Source organism: Hippopotamus amphibius, chromosome 2, assembly GCF_030028045.1.
Source record: "Hippopotamus amphibius kiboko isolate mHipAmp2 chromosome 2, mHipAmp2.hap2, whole genome shotgun sequence".
NCBI lineage: Eukaryota > Metazoa > Chordata > Mammalia > Artiodactyla > Hippopotamidae > Hippopotamus > Hippopotamus amphibius.
The window spans coordinates 142,355,801-142,370,942 of record NC_080187.1 but is presented as its reverse complement, the minus strand read 5'-3'; the positions used below and the strand labels follow the sequence as shown (position 1 = coordinate 142,370,942).

Here is a 15,142-nt window from a genome sequence, read left to right as displayed (position 1 = left end):
CTCTGGGCAGGAAGCTGGGGTGCTGGGTGTCTTCCCCGCTTCGGGCAGAGGGCGTGACTTCTGGACTTCATCCGCTCCACAGCCTACCCTTGCAGGTTCTAATTGCAGAGAGGGCTTCCCTGAAACTCGGGGGCTGGAATGAGGTAGAGGACGCTCCTGCAAAAGGGCATAAATTTTAATACAAAGACGAGTTCAGTTGCCAAGAGCCGCCCTTCTGCCCCAAGGGCTGCCCAGGCTGGCCTGTCTCCACCACAGCGGCAGGAAGGCCGTCCCCTTGGCGGTTCTCTGATGGCGACAGACCCCAGCTATGAGAACTCGGCTCCTCTGGGAAGGGGACCCCGTGTCGCCAGCATGACCTCCAGCCCCAGGCCGCACGCAGGGTGCAGACTCATCATTAGTGGTAAATCCAGGCGGAGGTTTGAAGGACGGAGATGAGCACATGGCCGGCCGTGGCTCCTCTTCATCTTTTAGTCTTTACCCATCTGAAAATAATCGTAGGGCACTGAGGAATTCTTGGTGTCTTTGTGTTTTGCCTTATGCAAACAGGGTTCCTGGCCAGGGCTCTTCAAACAAGCTTGGTGGCAGTCTGAGGTAGCAAAGATTGAAGACTTTGCTCCTCTGGAAAGCTGAGGGGGTTCTCCAGGAGGGCTTGAGTGCTGGGCTTTCCTCCTGCATTTACGTCTCATGCCTGATTTTGAGGAGTGCAGGGGTGTGCTGCAGCAGGGGTGTAGAGGCAGGGCAGAGGGTGAGATGCCCGGCCTCGGCGGCTCTGTGTGTCGCAGAGAAAAACCTGGCCTCTGTTCACCAATGCCGAATAGGAATACAGAGACAGAGCTTTGGAGGCGTAGAAAGGAATAGCTTTATTACTTTGCCAGGCAAAGGGGGAACACAGTAGGCTCACGCCTCAAGAACTACCCCCCCCCCTCTGGGGAATAGGGAGAGGTCTTATAGTTGGGGCTGTATAAAGGGGTCAGGGGTACACAAAAAGGATCAAGGCAATGACAGTCCTGCATTCTTCTGATGGGCTGGTGGTGAGTTAAGTAGAAGTCAGCATCATCAGCCTTCAGGTCCCACTGGTCTGGGGTCTACATGCTTGTGGGCAGCATACCCTCATTAATCATTAACTTCTCACACCTGGAGGGAGTTTTGACTTCTGCAAAATAGCTCAAAGATATTGTGTGTACTGTTGCTGGGGAAACAGGACCTGCCCCAAGGCTGCTCTTGACTGCTTCTCCCAGGTCTCCTGCAACCCCTCCCTTCACTAATTAACCGCTGCTTGAATCTGCCCACTGGAACTCAGGGAAGGTCATGGAGGCTGAATGAAGGCTGTTTTCCTATAATCAAAGAAATAGGGGACACAGAAAGGCTTTGTGCCCAGGAGCCCCACGGGACCCTGCTCCGTATCATGTGTTCAGGGTCTAGCATGGAGGGTGAGGTGCATTCAGTCCACGAGCCACTTACCACTGTTTCCCGTTGCAGAAGAGAGCCCTGGCTTGGGGTTAAAGAGGGGGGCACTGGTCCTGCCAGGGCTTGGTCTATGGCTCCTAGCCTTCTGCTGGCTTGGCCTTCTGCAGTGGAAACATGGGTCCCTCTGAGTTTGTATTCACAGAGGAGATTTGCTCACCTTTCCCAACGGTTGCCCAGTTACCAGCACAGAGGAATGGCATCCCGTGCTTCCCTCCAGCGTCTTTACCACACTGTATTGTAACTGGTGTGTTTACGTGTCCATATCCCTGTTACGTCTGTTGAATGCTGGGACTGCATTTCTGCCATGTCTATCACCAGGGTCTCGTGCATAGAGGGAGGTAAATAAATGAGTCCACTACCTCCCCCATTTCCCATGCAGCTGGAAGTGCCATATAATATCTGGGGAGCATTCCAGCTGTAATATTTGCTAGCGGGACTTTACACACGTCGGAGCGGCCAAAGCTAGTTTTGCATTCTTACGGCTAGTGAGCCTGACGCTGGCGCTGGCAAAATAGCGCCTTCCAGGTGTCTTCGCTGACAATGAGCAGGGGCCGATGGCTGCTGGATCTCTTATCCAGGCGACATGCTTGGGCTGCAGATGGCACCAGGAATGACGTGGAAGGGCAGCACTCATGCTTGGCAGTGGCCCTGAGATCCTGGGGATCGATTCATGGGGCCGAACTGGATGCAGCAAATGAGGACCCTGCTCTTTGGCGGCCCTTCTCGGGAGGACCAATGGCACCGGACTCAGAGATTGCAGTTCTTGACTGCCCAGCCCATCCTGGTGAAATCTAGGCTAGGGGAGAAGAGCAGCCCCTTACCACATTTCTTGTGAGGCTGCATGGTGTGGTGGAAGAAAGAGATAAGGAAAATCGCTTCTAGGCTGTGGCCACTAGTTAACCTGTTACTCCTTTGGGATTCAACAAAAACAGAGGACCCAACAGGTTTGCTACTAGCCCAGGGAATAGTGAATTCGGCAGCTGCTTTGTTGGCCCAAGACCGTTTCCTCATCTCCAGTGAGAGCCACGGCACTGGCAGAGCTAGGGAGAGAAGCCACTGAGGGTGGTGGCCTTGTTAGTTGCCAGTCATGAGTTTGGGGTGATTGCAGGGCAGGAAGATAGAGAACAAGCCTCTTGTGAGACGGCACTTGGCTGGATGTCATGAGTAGAAACAAGGGAGCCTTGGAACAGATGCCAAAGGAACCAACAGACCCTTTCCCAAGGCCCAGTGTACACGACTTTCCCAGGCTCCGCTGCCAGACACCATCACGTTAGCCTCCTCGGCTGTGGCCACCACCACGTGCCGCTACAGCCCTTGTTCCGGGAGAGGCTGTGTGGGGACCCTCAGCTGATACTCATGCAGTGTATTCTGGCCCCGGTGGCTGGGGTGCAGCATGCAGGTGCGCTGCTCTACGATACCCAGACTTTGGAAGAGATTTTCCCTTTATAGCAGGGCATCCTCCGCTCCAGCTCCTCCTCTTCCACAATTGCTTGTGGCTGCATAGTGTCCAGGTGTACTGGTAGCAGCGACAAGGTACATGAGCGATGAACGCAGGATCTCCAAGGATGAGTCCCCAGCCATCAACGAGGATGGCTGCAAGACGCCTGCCCACTCTCCCTCCGTCCCTTCCCTGAGCGTGGTGGAAGGTTCCCTTTGCTATCCGCTTTCTCACCTCCTGTTCCAAAGGGTCAGGTTCCATCTACTGAGGAGGAGCTCATCTCTCACACAAGAGAAGGAGGGGACAGCACAGACTCCCTTCTCTAGGAGTCCCAACCCGCTTTCCTGCAGAAAAGCAAGAGCTGCAAAACCCCTGACACCTCTTTCTCCTGCTTCCGGTTCCTGTAAGCCATGTGGGTGGAAAGGCCGTGGAGCCGGGCCCTGGATTGGCTCTTCTCCCCTGCTGATACACCCTGGTTCTGGTCCTTGGTTTCCTTTTGCCTCTTATTGCCTGAGGTCTCCTGCTGTTGCTGCTTAGGCGCATCTCTTCTAGTTTCTGCCTGACAAGACACAGCGGCTTCAGATACCGGAGAAATTGTATTCAGGAGAAAGGGGGTGCGGGAAAATGGGGATGGGGGAAGAGCAGGAAATTGATCTGTTTGGGGACTGATGGGAGAGGAAGGCATGGGAAGATGGGGAAACCTACTAAAAGAATCATTAGGAGTCTGATAGAGGGAATTCCCTGGTGGTCAGGGGTTAGGACTTAGTGCTTTCACTGCCGCAGGCCTGGCGTCAATCCCTGGTCGGGGAAGGTCCCACAAGCCGCATGCTGCAGCCAAAAAACAAACAAAACAGGTGGGAGGGAATCTCAGCTTTGTAATTCAACTATACTTCAGTAAAAAGTAAATTTAAAAAAAATTGTTTAAGAAAGAGTCTGATAGAATTTATAAGTCCCTTCCTCTTTCCTGGAGTGTCTGGCTTCCTCTGCACTCTGTTGAGGAGTAGGTCAGCTTCAGGCTTTGCCCCCACACAGGCGGACAGAGGAGGATGTAGGGCTAAGTACCTGGCACACTCCTTTCTGGCCTTGGAGGCAGCAGTCTCCCGAAAGAGGGACACATTGTGCTTGAAGAAGGGCGCGTACTTCTCGGTGTCAGGCCCAGGGTAGATGTGCCGGTGTCCCCCCAGGTGGGAGTCCTCATAGCGGTCCTGGACCAGCATTGCTGCATGGATGGACTCATTTTGTTCTTGCCTGTGGAAACTAAACTCAGGGTGAGTCAAGGAAGGACTGAGAGAACGTTCAGTAGGGAGAGGAAGGCTAGCTGAGGCTTTGAGAGCCTCCTGCCAGCTTCATGGCCTTTCAGGACCTGCCCACCTGGCCAGTCCCACCTGTGTGTAGCCATGAAAACAGGCTTGGCTTTCAGAAATATGGTTTTCATCCTAAGTGCAATGGCTTCCTCTTGTAAACTAGCACTCCAAGTTATAATCTTTTAGGTTTCTGATTACGGAGTAGTATTTAACTACTACTCTATACAGTAGTTAATTACAGAAAATTTACAAGAGCAAAAAGAAGATAAAAACCTCTAATCTTACCATGAAGCTGGCATATTGGCTATGAGGATGAACTCTAGGGCAGGCCTTACTGAGTTTGAACCCTGGCTTTGCCACACATTACCTTGTTCTTTATTCCTTCCTTTCCTTCCTTCTTTATTTTAGAGGAAAATGGGACCATACAACATTTTTAAATGGCTGCCTAGTATCCTACTGGTTCTATGATCGTACTTTTGTTTATTAAGTCCAGTAGTTTTCAACCTTTTTTCCCCATTGAAAGACATGATTCCTAATGGTCATGTGCACAGTCCAGTCTCGTGGGAGTACCTGGGGTATTTACAGTCACACTTCACCTTCATTCACACAGACATTTGAGTGCCTACTGTGCGCCAGGTCCTCAGGATGTCATGGCAAAACTCACACACACACTGGCCTGCATATCACAATCTAAGTGGTGAAGAGTGATGCTATTACAGGAATAATCCTCACTCTATTCAAGCTCATTTTTATTTTATTGATTGACTGATTGGCTGGCTGGCTGTGTTGGGTCTTCATTGCTGCACACTGGCTTTCTCTAGCTGCGGTGCGCGGGAGCTACTCTTTGTTGCGGTGCGCGGGCTTCTCATTGCTGTGGCCTCTCTTGCTGCGGAGAATGGGCTCTAGGCGCATGGGCTTCAGTAGTTGCAGCACATGGACTCAATAGTTGTGGCTCACCGGCTCTAAAGCACAGGCTCAATAGTTGTGGCACACTGGCTTGGTTGCTCCGCGGCATGTGGTATCTTCCTGGGGCAGGGCTCAAACCTGTGTCCCCTGCATTGGCACGTGGATTCTTAACCACTGCACCACCTAGGAAGCCCCTCAAGTTCATTTTTATTGTCATTATCAAATTATACTTTAGTATCAGCAACACATTACTATGTTTGTAACCCTTCTTACAATGGAAACAGTGGGTAAATGATGACGCCCTATTACTGAATGACTAAACTGTTTTGTGATTATAAACTTTCACAGGAAATGGTTTCTAGAGGAGCTTTATTGGAACAACTACTACAAGCAACTATATGCCAATAAATTGGATAACCTGGAAGAAATGGATACATTCTTAGAAAAATACAATCTTCCAAGACTGAACCAGGAAGAAATAGAAACCATGAACAGACCAATCACAAGTACGGAAATTGAGGCAGTGATTAAAAATCTCCCAACACACAAAAGCCCAGGGCCAGATGGGTTCACGGGCGAATTCTATCAAACATTTCGAGAAGAGCTAACACCTATGCTTCTCAAACTCTTCCAAAATATTGCAGAAGGCAGAACACTCCCAAACTCATTCTACGAGGCTACCATCACCCTGATACCAAAACCAGGCAAAGATGTCACAAAAAAAGAAAACTACAGACCGATATCACTGATGAATATAGATGCAAAAATCCTCAACAAAATACTAGCTAACAGACTGCAACAGCACATGAAAAAAATCATACACCATGATCAAGTGGGGTTTATCCCTGGGATGCAGGGTTCTTCAATATACGCAAATCAATCAATGTGATACATCATGTCAACAAATTGAAGGATAAAAACCATACGATCATCTCAATAGATGCAGAAAAAGCTTTTGACAAAGTTCAACATCCATTTATGATAAAAGCTCTCCAGAAAATGGGCATAAAAGGAAATTACCTCAACATAATAAAAGCCATAGATGAAAAACCAAAAGTCAACATCATTCTAAATGGGGAAAAACTGGAAGAATTCCCTCTAAGGACAGGAACAAGACAGGGGTGTCCACTCTCACCATTATTATTCAACATAGTTTTGGAAGTGTTAGCCACAGCAATCAGAGAAGAAAAAGAAATAAAAGGAATACAAATTGGAAAAGAAGAAGTAAAATTGTCACTCTTTGCAGATGACATGATATTATATATAGAAAACCCTAAAGACTCTACCAGAAAACTGCTAGCACTAATTGATGAGTTTAGTAAAGTAGCAGGATACAAAATGAATGCACAGAAATCTCTTGCATTCCTATACACTAACAACGGAAGAGCAGAAAGAGAAATTAAGGAAACTCTCCCATTCACCATTGCAACCAAAAGAATAAAATACCTAGGAATAAATCTGCCTAAGGAGGCAAAAGATCTGTATGCAGAAAACTTTAAGACATTGATGAAAGAAATCAAAGATGACACAAACAGATGGAGGGACATACCATGTTCCTGGAGTGGAAGAATCAACATCGTGAAAATGACAAAGCAATTTACAGATTCAATGCAATCCCGATCAAATTACCAATGGCATTTTTCACAGAACTAGAGCAAGAAATCTTACGATTTGTATGGAAACACAAAAGACCCTGACTAGCCAAAGCAATCTTGAGAAGGAAAAATGGAGTTGGTGGAATCAGGCTTCCTGACTTCAAACTATACTACAAGGCCATAGTGATCAAGGCAGTATGGTACTGGCACAAAAATAGAAAGGAAGATCAATGGAATAGAATAGAGAACTCAGAAGTAAGCCCAAACACATATGGGCACCTTATCTTTGACAAAGGAGGCACGAGTATACAATGGAAAAAGGACAGCCTCTTCAATAAGTGGTGCTGGGAAAACTGGACAGCAATATGTCAAAGAATGAAATTAGAACACTTCCTAACACCATACACAAAAATAAACTCCAAATGGATGAAAGACCTACATGTAAGGCCAGACACTATAAAACTCCTAGAGGAAAACATAGGCAGAACACTCTATGACATACGTCAAAGCAACATCCTTTTTGACCCACCTCCTAGAATCAGGGAAATAAAATCAAGAATAAACAAATGGGACCTCATGAAACTTAAAAGCTTTTGCACAGCCAAAGAAACCACAAACAAGACTAAAAGGCAACCCTCAGAATGGGAAAATATAATTGCCTATGAAACAACGGACAAAGGATTAACCTCCAAAATATACAAGCAGCTCATGCAGCTTCATACCAAAAAAGCAAATAACCCAATCCACAAATGGGCAGAAGACCTAAATAGACATTTCTTCAAAGAAGACATACACATGGCCAACAAACACATGAAAAGATGCTCAACATCACTCATCATCAGAGAAATGCAAGTCAAAGCCACAATGAGGTATCACCTCACACCGATCAGAATGGCCATCATCACAAAATCTGGAAACAACAAATGTTGGAGAGGGTGTGGAGAAAAGGGAACTCTCCTGCACTGTTGGTGGGACTGTAAGTTGGTACAGCCACTATGGAAAACAATTTGGAGGTTCCTTAAAAAACTACACATAGAACTACCATATGATCCAGTAATCCCACTCCTGGGCATATACCCAAAGAAAACCATAATCCCAAAAGAAACTTGTACCATCATGTTTATTGCAGCACTCTTTACAATAGCCAGGACATGGAAGCAACCTAAATGCCCATCAACAAATGAATGGATACAGAAGATGTGGCATATATACACAATGGAATATTATTCAGCTCTAAAAAGGGATGAGGTGGAGCTATATGTAATGAGGTGGATAGAACTACAATCGGTCATACAGAGTGAAGTAAGTCAGAAAGAGAAAGACAAATATTGTATGCTAACTCACATATATGGAATCTAAAAATGGTACTGATGAACTCAGTGACAAGAACAAGGACGCAGATACAGAGAATGGACTGGAGAACTCGAGTTTTGGGAGGGGGCGGGGGGTGAAGGGGAAGCTGAGACGAAGCGAGAGAGTAGCACAGACATATATATACTACCAACTGTAAAATAGATAGTCAGTGGGAAGTTGTTGTATAACAAAGGGAGTTCAACTCGAGGATGGGAGATGCCTTAGAGGACTTGGACCCGGAGGGTGGGGGGGACTCGAGGTGGGGGGGGGAGTCAAGGAAGGGAGGGAATACAGGGATATGTGTATAAAAACAGATGATTAGGGCTTCCTAGGTGGTGCAGTGGTTAAGAATCCGCCTGCCAATGCAGCGGTCACGGGTTCGATCCCAGCTCCAGGAAGATCCCACATGCCGCGGAGCAACTAAGCCCGTGGGCAAAAAAAAAAAAAAAAAAAAAACAGATGATTGAACTTGGTGTACCCCCGAAAAAATAATAAACAAAAAAAAAAAGGGAAAAAAAAATAAAAACAGAAGGGAAAAAAAAAAAACCAGAACAAACCCCATAAAGTTCCTTATGTGCTAATACGAAATAGTTCTAAAATACAGTGGTAAGTAGGGTACAGAGAGTGTGAAAGTTATGCTATTGTCTGGGTAAAAGGAGAAAAACAATTTATATAAATACATGTATGTATGTGCGTTAAAGTTTTGTGAACGTGTACACATGACCTAGGGAACACTGATCGGTTCCAGGGAAGAAAACTGAGTAGCTGGAGGAGGAGGGTAGGAGAGAGACTATTCACTGTGTCTTTTGAATTTGCATACATAATACATCACTTATCTATGATATGTGGTGTATTATCGATGCAAAAAATTGTTTTTAATAGCTACTCAGCCCCAGACTGCCTCCTCCATCTAGAGAAGGACTCTTACTCACAGGCAAGTAATAATAAACGAAGATAAGTTACACAACTAAGCACACATCAAACACCTGGGGCACCTGGTTTCTCATGGCTCTTGGTGGCACTGGAAAAGCCGTTCCTTCACTCACCGCTTGTCCTCTTCTATCACCTTTCTTCTGTCACAGCCCCGGAGCTTGACAAGGGTCATGGTATCACGGAGAAGTGCATCCTTCACTTCTCGATCAAGGCATGAGTCAGTGGTGAAGCTCGGAGAGTGGTTTACGTGCCGGGAGAAGGCATTATCCATCCCCTTCCTAGACCACCTGAGCAGGTCATGATTCTTGCAGGCCCAGCTGGAGGGTCTAGGAGAGACATCCCCCTCCAGTGGCTTTAGCCAAAGAAGCTGAATGTTCTCACTTCCAAGGCCACAGGACTCTGCCACAGAGATCCCTCCAGTGTACAGGCTGGTGAGAGCAAATCAGACAGCCTGACTCTATAGCTATAGTGTCCTTACAGGCAAGGCTTACACGAGGAACGTTTGGGATCCAAGGTCTGGGTTCCTATGGTGGAGGCCAGAGACCACCAAGATTGGACTTAGCAGGTCAGAAGTGCCGATGTCTTACACCTTCTGCTACATCCTATCCATCCTACGGCCTGTGCGTCCCCCATTCCATGTTCCACCAGCTGAGTACACTCCTATCCCAGGTGTCCTGTTCAGGGGCAGACCTTGGTTTTGCAAAGCCTGGGAGATGATCCTCACCTCCAGCAGCCAGGGCTTCAGTGTGTGGTCCAGCAAGATGTCAAAACCAAGGATCTCAAATCAGGCACATGTGCAGATCCTTCATCACTGCACCACCAGGGAAGTCCCTATATCACACATTTAAAATTATTTCAGTAACTATTTCAATATAATTGGTTTCCAATTATACAATACATTGGAACTATGTTTTTTATATTGCCGACCTGTAATCCAATATATTTTATTTCTTCCTAGTCATGGAGTACCTCTGTGGGCGGCATACGTGAAACCATTTGGAGGACCACAGCTGCATGACAGAGGCAGAGGCCCGAGGCCCATTCTGGCAGCTGGTCTCCACCCTGCGGCACTGTCACCAGAGGGGCATCATACACCGGGAACTGAAGCCAGGGAACCTCCTCCTGGATGCCCACATGAATCTGAACATTAGTGACTTCGGCCTGGGCAACACGGGTGAGGAGGGAGGAAAGCTTGATACATTCTGTGGCAGCCTCGCTTACACTGCCCCAGAAATGTTCCCGGGGGAGAGCTACTGTGGCCCTGCAGTGGATGTGTGGAGCCTGGGAGTTGGCTGGTACACCACGGTGCTCAGCTCTCTGCGCTTTGGGGGATGATGGTTTTGGGCCTGCGGCAGCAAATCCTAAGAGACCAATCGGAAACCTGTTTACAAAAGACTGCCGTCACTCCAGTGAAAGCAGCGATGCAACGGACCTCATGAGTCATCGACTGGTGAACATGGGCCAGGAGGAGCCACTGGAAGAAAAAAGTGGGGTGGGCGGGTGAAGCAATGCTTCTGATGGCCGTGGAGGTGCTGGATTTGAATTCCATGCAGAGAACACTCACCATTCCCTGTACCAGGTCCCATGGAGCGTGGCAGCCGGAGCTTCTTCAGTCACCTGTGGGGCGTAGAGAACACTCCCATCATCCAGTGGACCAGCCCCAGAGAGCGCGGCAACCTGACCTCCTTCGGTCACCCATGGGGTTTATTCACAGGCTTCACTCTGCTGGAACGCTTCCTGCTGGGCAGCCTGCAGCAGAGGTGTGTTAAGATGCAGTTCCAGATTCTAGAAGCCACCCCCTTCTTCTGTTTCTGGCTGTGGCCAGAGGGAGTGGCTGGGGACACACTCTCAGGCTGCCCAGCGTGGGAGGAGCGTCCGGTGTTGGCCACACCCAGGGTGCATTTGCTTCCCTCTGGGGCTTCAGTCGTGCTGCCAGTGCTGCTGGTGGAGGAGGAGGCCCCAGGGCCACACTAAGTGGCTGGGCTGGGGGTGGCGGTCCTCTCCTCCGGGCTGGGTGGGGGACTGGCAGGCTTGCTGGTCATCTGTCCTGACTCCCAGTTTTCATGCAGCACCACCTTTTCTTCATGGTAGACCCACCTGGAAATCAGGGTGGACACCTCACGGCTTGCAGAAGGCTCAACGTCCCAGCTACTGAGCTCCGCTGAAGAGCAGGGCCTCACCGTGCTGACAGGGATGGCGCAGACCCCACCTTGCATAGTTGAGAGCTCTCGCTGCCTGCTCTTGAGTCCTGCTAGTGGTCCCACGTCGAGCCCAGAGTCATCACCACTGTCACCCCTGGGTTCCCTTCTCGGGCTGGCCAGAGTCGCTGTTTATTTACGTGATCGTTAATAAACGCTTTTGGATCCTCCCTGCACAGAATTGGGGCTGGGCATTTTCCAGTTAGAGAAGCGGGTGGTCATGTAGGACTTGGAGTGAATCAGAACAGCTAAATGGAAAAACGACCTAAGAGAATTAGTACATTGAGTCCCAACAGCGACAGTTGCTGCACTGCAGGGCAAGTGCAGATACAGTGTACTGCCTTCCTGCACTGCCATTCCGGAACATTGTCAGAAGCCCCGAGGGGAATGTTGGTCCCTGCGGCCTGTGTTAATTATGACTGAGAGGCCCATAATAGGATAGCAAGGTCCCGTGAAGCAGCCAGTGGACGCTGTGGTCAGGTCCCTGTGCAGCTGAGTTTCCTGCCTATCATGCAGGAGCCGGGCTCTCCCCTTCCCCCTGGGGGAGGGACTCCGATGCACATTTTTGTTCTTGTTTTTCTTGTTTTACTGTTTTTTAATGTGGGCCATTTGTAAAGCCTTTATTGGGATCTCAGCTCCCCAAACAAGGAATCGATCCCACACCCACCCGCGTTGGAAGGCGAAGTCTTCGCCCCTGGACTGCCAGGGAAGCCCCTTTCTTAATTGTTTGCTGTGTGGGTGTGACCACAGGGACTGGATGGTGATCCTGGATGCTTCTACTATCAAAACACGAGATGTGTCAGCGTCACCTGGTTCCTAGGTTCAGCGAGCCCTTGAACACACGCATGACTGGAACAGGGTCTTCTTCCCGGAGACCTGTCTTTGGGGGCACGTTCCCTCGGAGGCGTCACTTCTACAGTTCCATTGCCTCTTGTGCACTGCCCTGTCACTTGGCGACTGCAGAATCCTTCACCACAAGACACAGAGCACTCTGACCACACACCCGTGAAGCAAAGAAGAAAACGACCGCAGTTTAGTAAGGACTGGTAGGACAGACTCTACAGGGTGGGCCTTCCCAAGGAAAAATTGATCCTGACATTATGGCTGTTTCAGGGCTGTCACATGTCTCTCTGGGAATGAGCAGCAGCACAGAGAACTCCCAGCCATATTCTCAGATTTTCTTTTACTCAGAGAAGCAACAGAATCACCATGCAGAGACAACCATCACAGAGATGGGACAGCGCCGTCTTCAAGGATGTAAGAGCTGTCACTCATGTGTCTTTGTACTAGAGCCAGCAGTGTGCAGCCCTCAGCACACAGCCCTTGCTGCCAGCTGTTACCCCCTCACCCCACTACCAGGCAACGGTTACCGGGAGACCACTAATGCCACTCTACCTGTCCCGCTCAGCCATTGGTCGGCACTGCAGAGGGCCCCGCTCAGCCATTGGTCGGCACTGCAGTGGGCCCCTCCCCCAAGCGAGCAACTGTCAGTGAGCCACCGTTAGTGGGGACCATTTTTTCCAGTCACGGGTGGGTGGAGTGTGGTCATCAGGTGGAGAGTGAGGTAAGAGGCGGATCCCCGCCATCTCCTCCGGGGGCCCAGGGCACAGGCTGGGGGTGGGTCCTTCAGGGCTCCAGAGCCCTGGCCAAGACTGTCCACTGTCTGCACTCTCCCCTCCCCGACCCTCATGGCAGTGGCAGTTTGCATGGGACACAGTCTGGGGGACCTGACCCCCACTGTTTGGGCGGCCTGAGGAGAATGAGGGCCAGCTGGGTCCTGGGCGCTGGGAAGGGGTGGTTACCCCGGCCCAGAGCACCCACCCAGCACCCACTCTGGGTCCCCCCCAGTGCCCAGGCCTGGCTGAGGAGGCGGGTCTCTGGCGCTGGTCCTTACTCACCTCCTGTAGTTTCTGCTCTTAGGGGGTGCACGGGCGCGTGCACCGAGTGCTCTGTGTCCTGTGGTGAAGGACTCTGCAGCCACCAAGTGACAGGTCAGCGCACAGGAGCCAATGGAATGTGCAGGTGACGCGTCCGAGAGCTCGTGACCCAAAGCCAGGCCTCTGGGAAGAAGACCCTGTTCCAGTCACACGTGTGTTCAACAGCTCGCTGAACCAGGGAACCAGGTGACGCTGACACATCTCGTGTTTTGATGGTAGAAGCATCCAGGATCACCATCCAGTCCCTGTGGTCACACCCACACAGCAAACAATTAAGAAAGGGGCTTCCCTGGCAGTCCAGGGGCGAAGACTTCACCTTCCAACGCGGGTGGGTGTGGGATCGATTCCTTGTTTGGGGAGCTGAGATCCCTATAAAGACTTTAAAAATGGTCCACATTAAAAAAAAAACACAACAAAACAAGAACAAAAACATGCATCGGAGTCCCTCCCCCAGGGGGAAGGGGAGAGCCAGGCTCCTGCATGATAGGCAGGAAGCTCAGCTGCACAGGGACCTGACCACAGCGCCCTCTGGCTGCTTCATGGGACCTTGCTATCTTGTCATGGGCCTCTAGGTCGTAATTAACACAGGCCGCAGGGACCACATTGCCCTCGGGCCTTCTGACAGTGTTCGGGAACGTCAGTGCTGGAAGGCAACACACTCTCTCTGCACGTCTGCCCTGCAGTGCAGCTGCTGTCGCTGCTGGGACTCATCATGCTGATGCTCTCCATTCATTTCTCCATTTAGCTGTTCTGATTCATTGCAAGTCCTACATGACCACCCGCTTCTCTAACTGGGAAATGCCCAGCCCCAATTCTGTGCAGGGAGGATGCAAAACAGAGTTTATTAACAGTCACGTTTATTCACAAGAATTGGAAGAACCAAGGGCGGCGGGGGCGGCGGGGGGGGTGTGTGAAACGAGGCTTTTGATGGCCATGGAGGTGCTGCATTTGAATCCCGTGCAGAGAACAGTCTCATCGTCCACTGGACCGGACCCCACGGAGCGCGGCAGCCTGAGCGTCTTCAGTCACCTACGGGGCACAGAGAACAGTCTCACCCTCCACTGGACCGGGTCCCATGGAGCACGCCAGGCTGAGCATCTTCGGTCACCTACGGGGCGCAGAGAACACTCTCATTGCCCACTGGACCAGGTCCGAGCGAGCGAGGCAACCTGACCTCCTTTGGTTACCCTCGGGTTTTATTTATATGGGCTTAACTTTGGTTGATCTCTCTTGCTGGGCAGCCTGCAGCAGAGGTGAGTTAGGATGCAATTCCATATTCTCCGAGCCAGTCCCTTCTTCTGTTTCTGCCTGTGGCCAGAGGGAGTGGCTGGAGACACACTCTCAGGCTGCCCAGCACTGGAGGCGCTTCCGGTGTTGGCCACCCCTGGGGGGCAGTTGCTTCTCTCTTGGGCTTCAGTCCTGTTGCCGGTGCTGCTGCTAGAGGAGGAGGCCCCAGGGCCACACGGAGTGGCTGGACTGGGGGTGGCGGTCCTCTCCTCTGTTGTGGGTGGGGGAGAGGGTGCGGGAGTGAAAGACTTGCTTGTCTCCTGATCTTGGTGCTGCAGCACCTTTCCTGCATCGTAGAACCACTCGGGTATCAGGGTGGACACCTCTGAGCTGGAGGAAGACTCAGTGTAGCTGCTATAGAGCCCAGTTGAAGAGCAGTTCCACACAGTGCTGGCAGTGATGGTGCAGTCCCCCACCTCAGATCCCTCAGAGCTCTTGCTGCCTCTTCTTGACTCCTCCATGTCTTCCCACCTCGAGTCCAGGGTTATCCGCACTGTCGCCCCCAGGTTCTCGTCTCAGGCTGGCCGGAGTGGCTCCTCCCGGCCCATGTTCACCCATACGTGGTGCAGGAGTTTGGTTGTGTTGCTTCATTTGCTGGGGTTGACTACGATCATTCTCTTGATCAGATTTCTGATTTCTGGTGAGAGATTAAGTGGGATGTGGTATCGCCCTTGTACGATTTTCTGCTGCAGATCTGAAAGGCTTAGTCCCCAAAAGGGCCAGG

The 15,142-nt window shown here is 50.4% G+C and overlaps 1 pseudogene; it reads right to left on the bottom strand.

Moving 5' to 3' along the window:
* Positions 1-675: 675 nt before the first annotated feature.
* LOC130844510 (tubulin polyglutamylase TTLL13-like) lies at positions 676-14,879 on the bottom strand (annotated as a pseudogene).
* Positions 14,880-15,142: the final 263 nt, after the last annotated feature.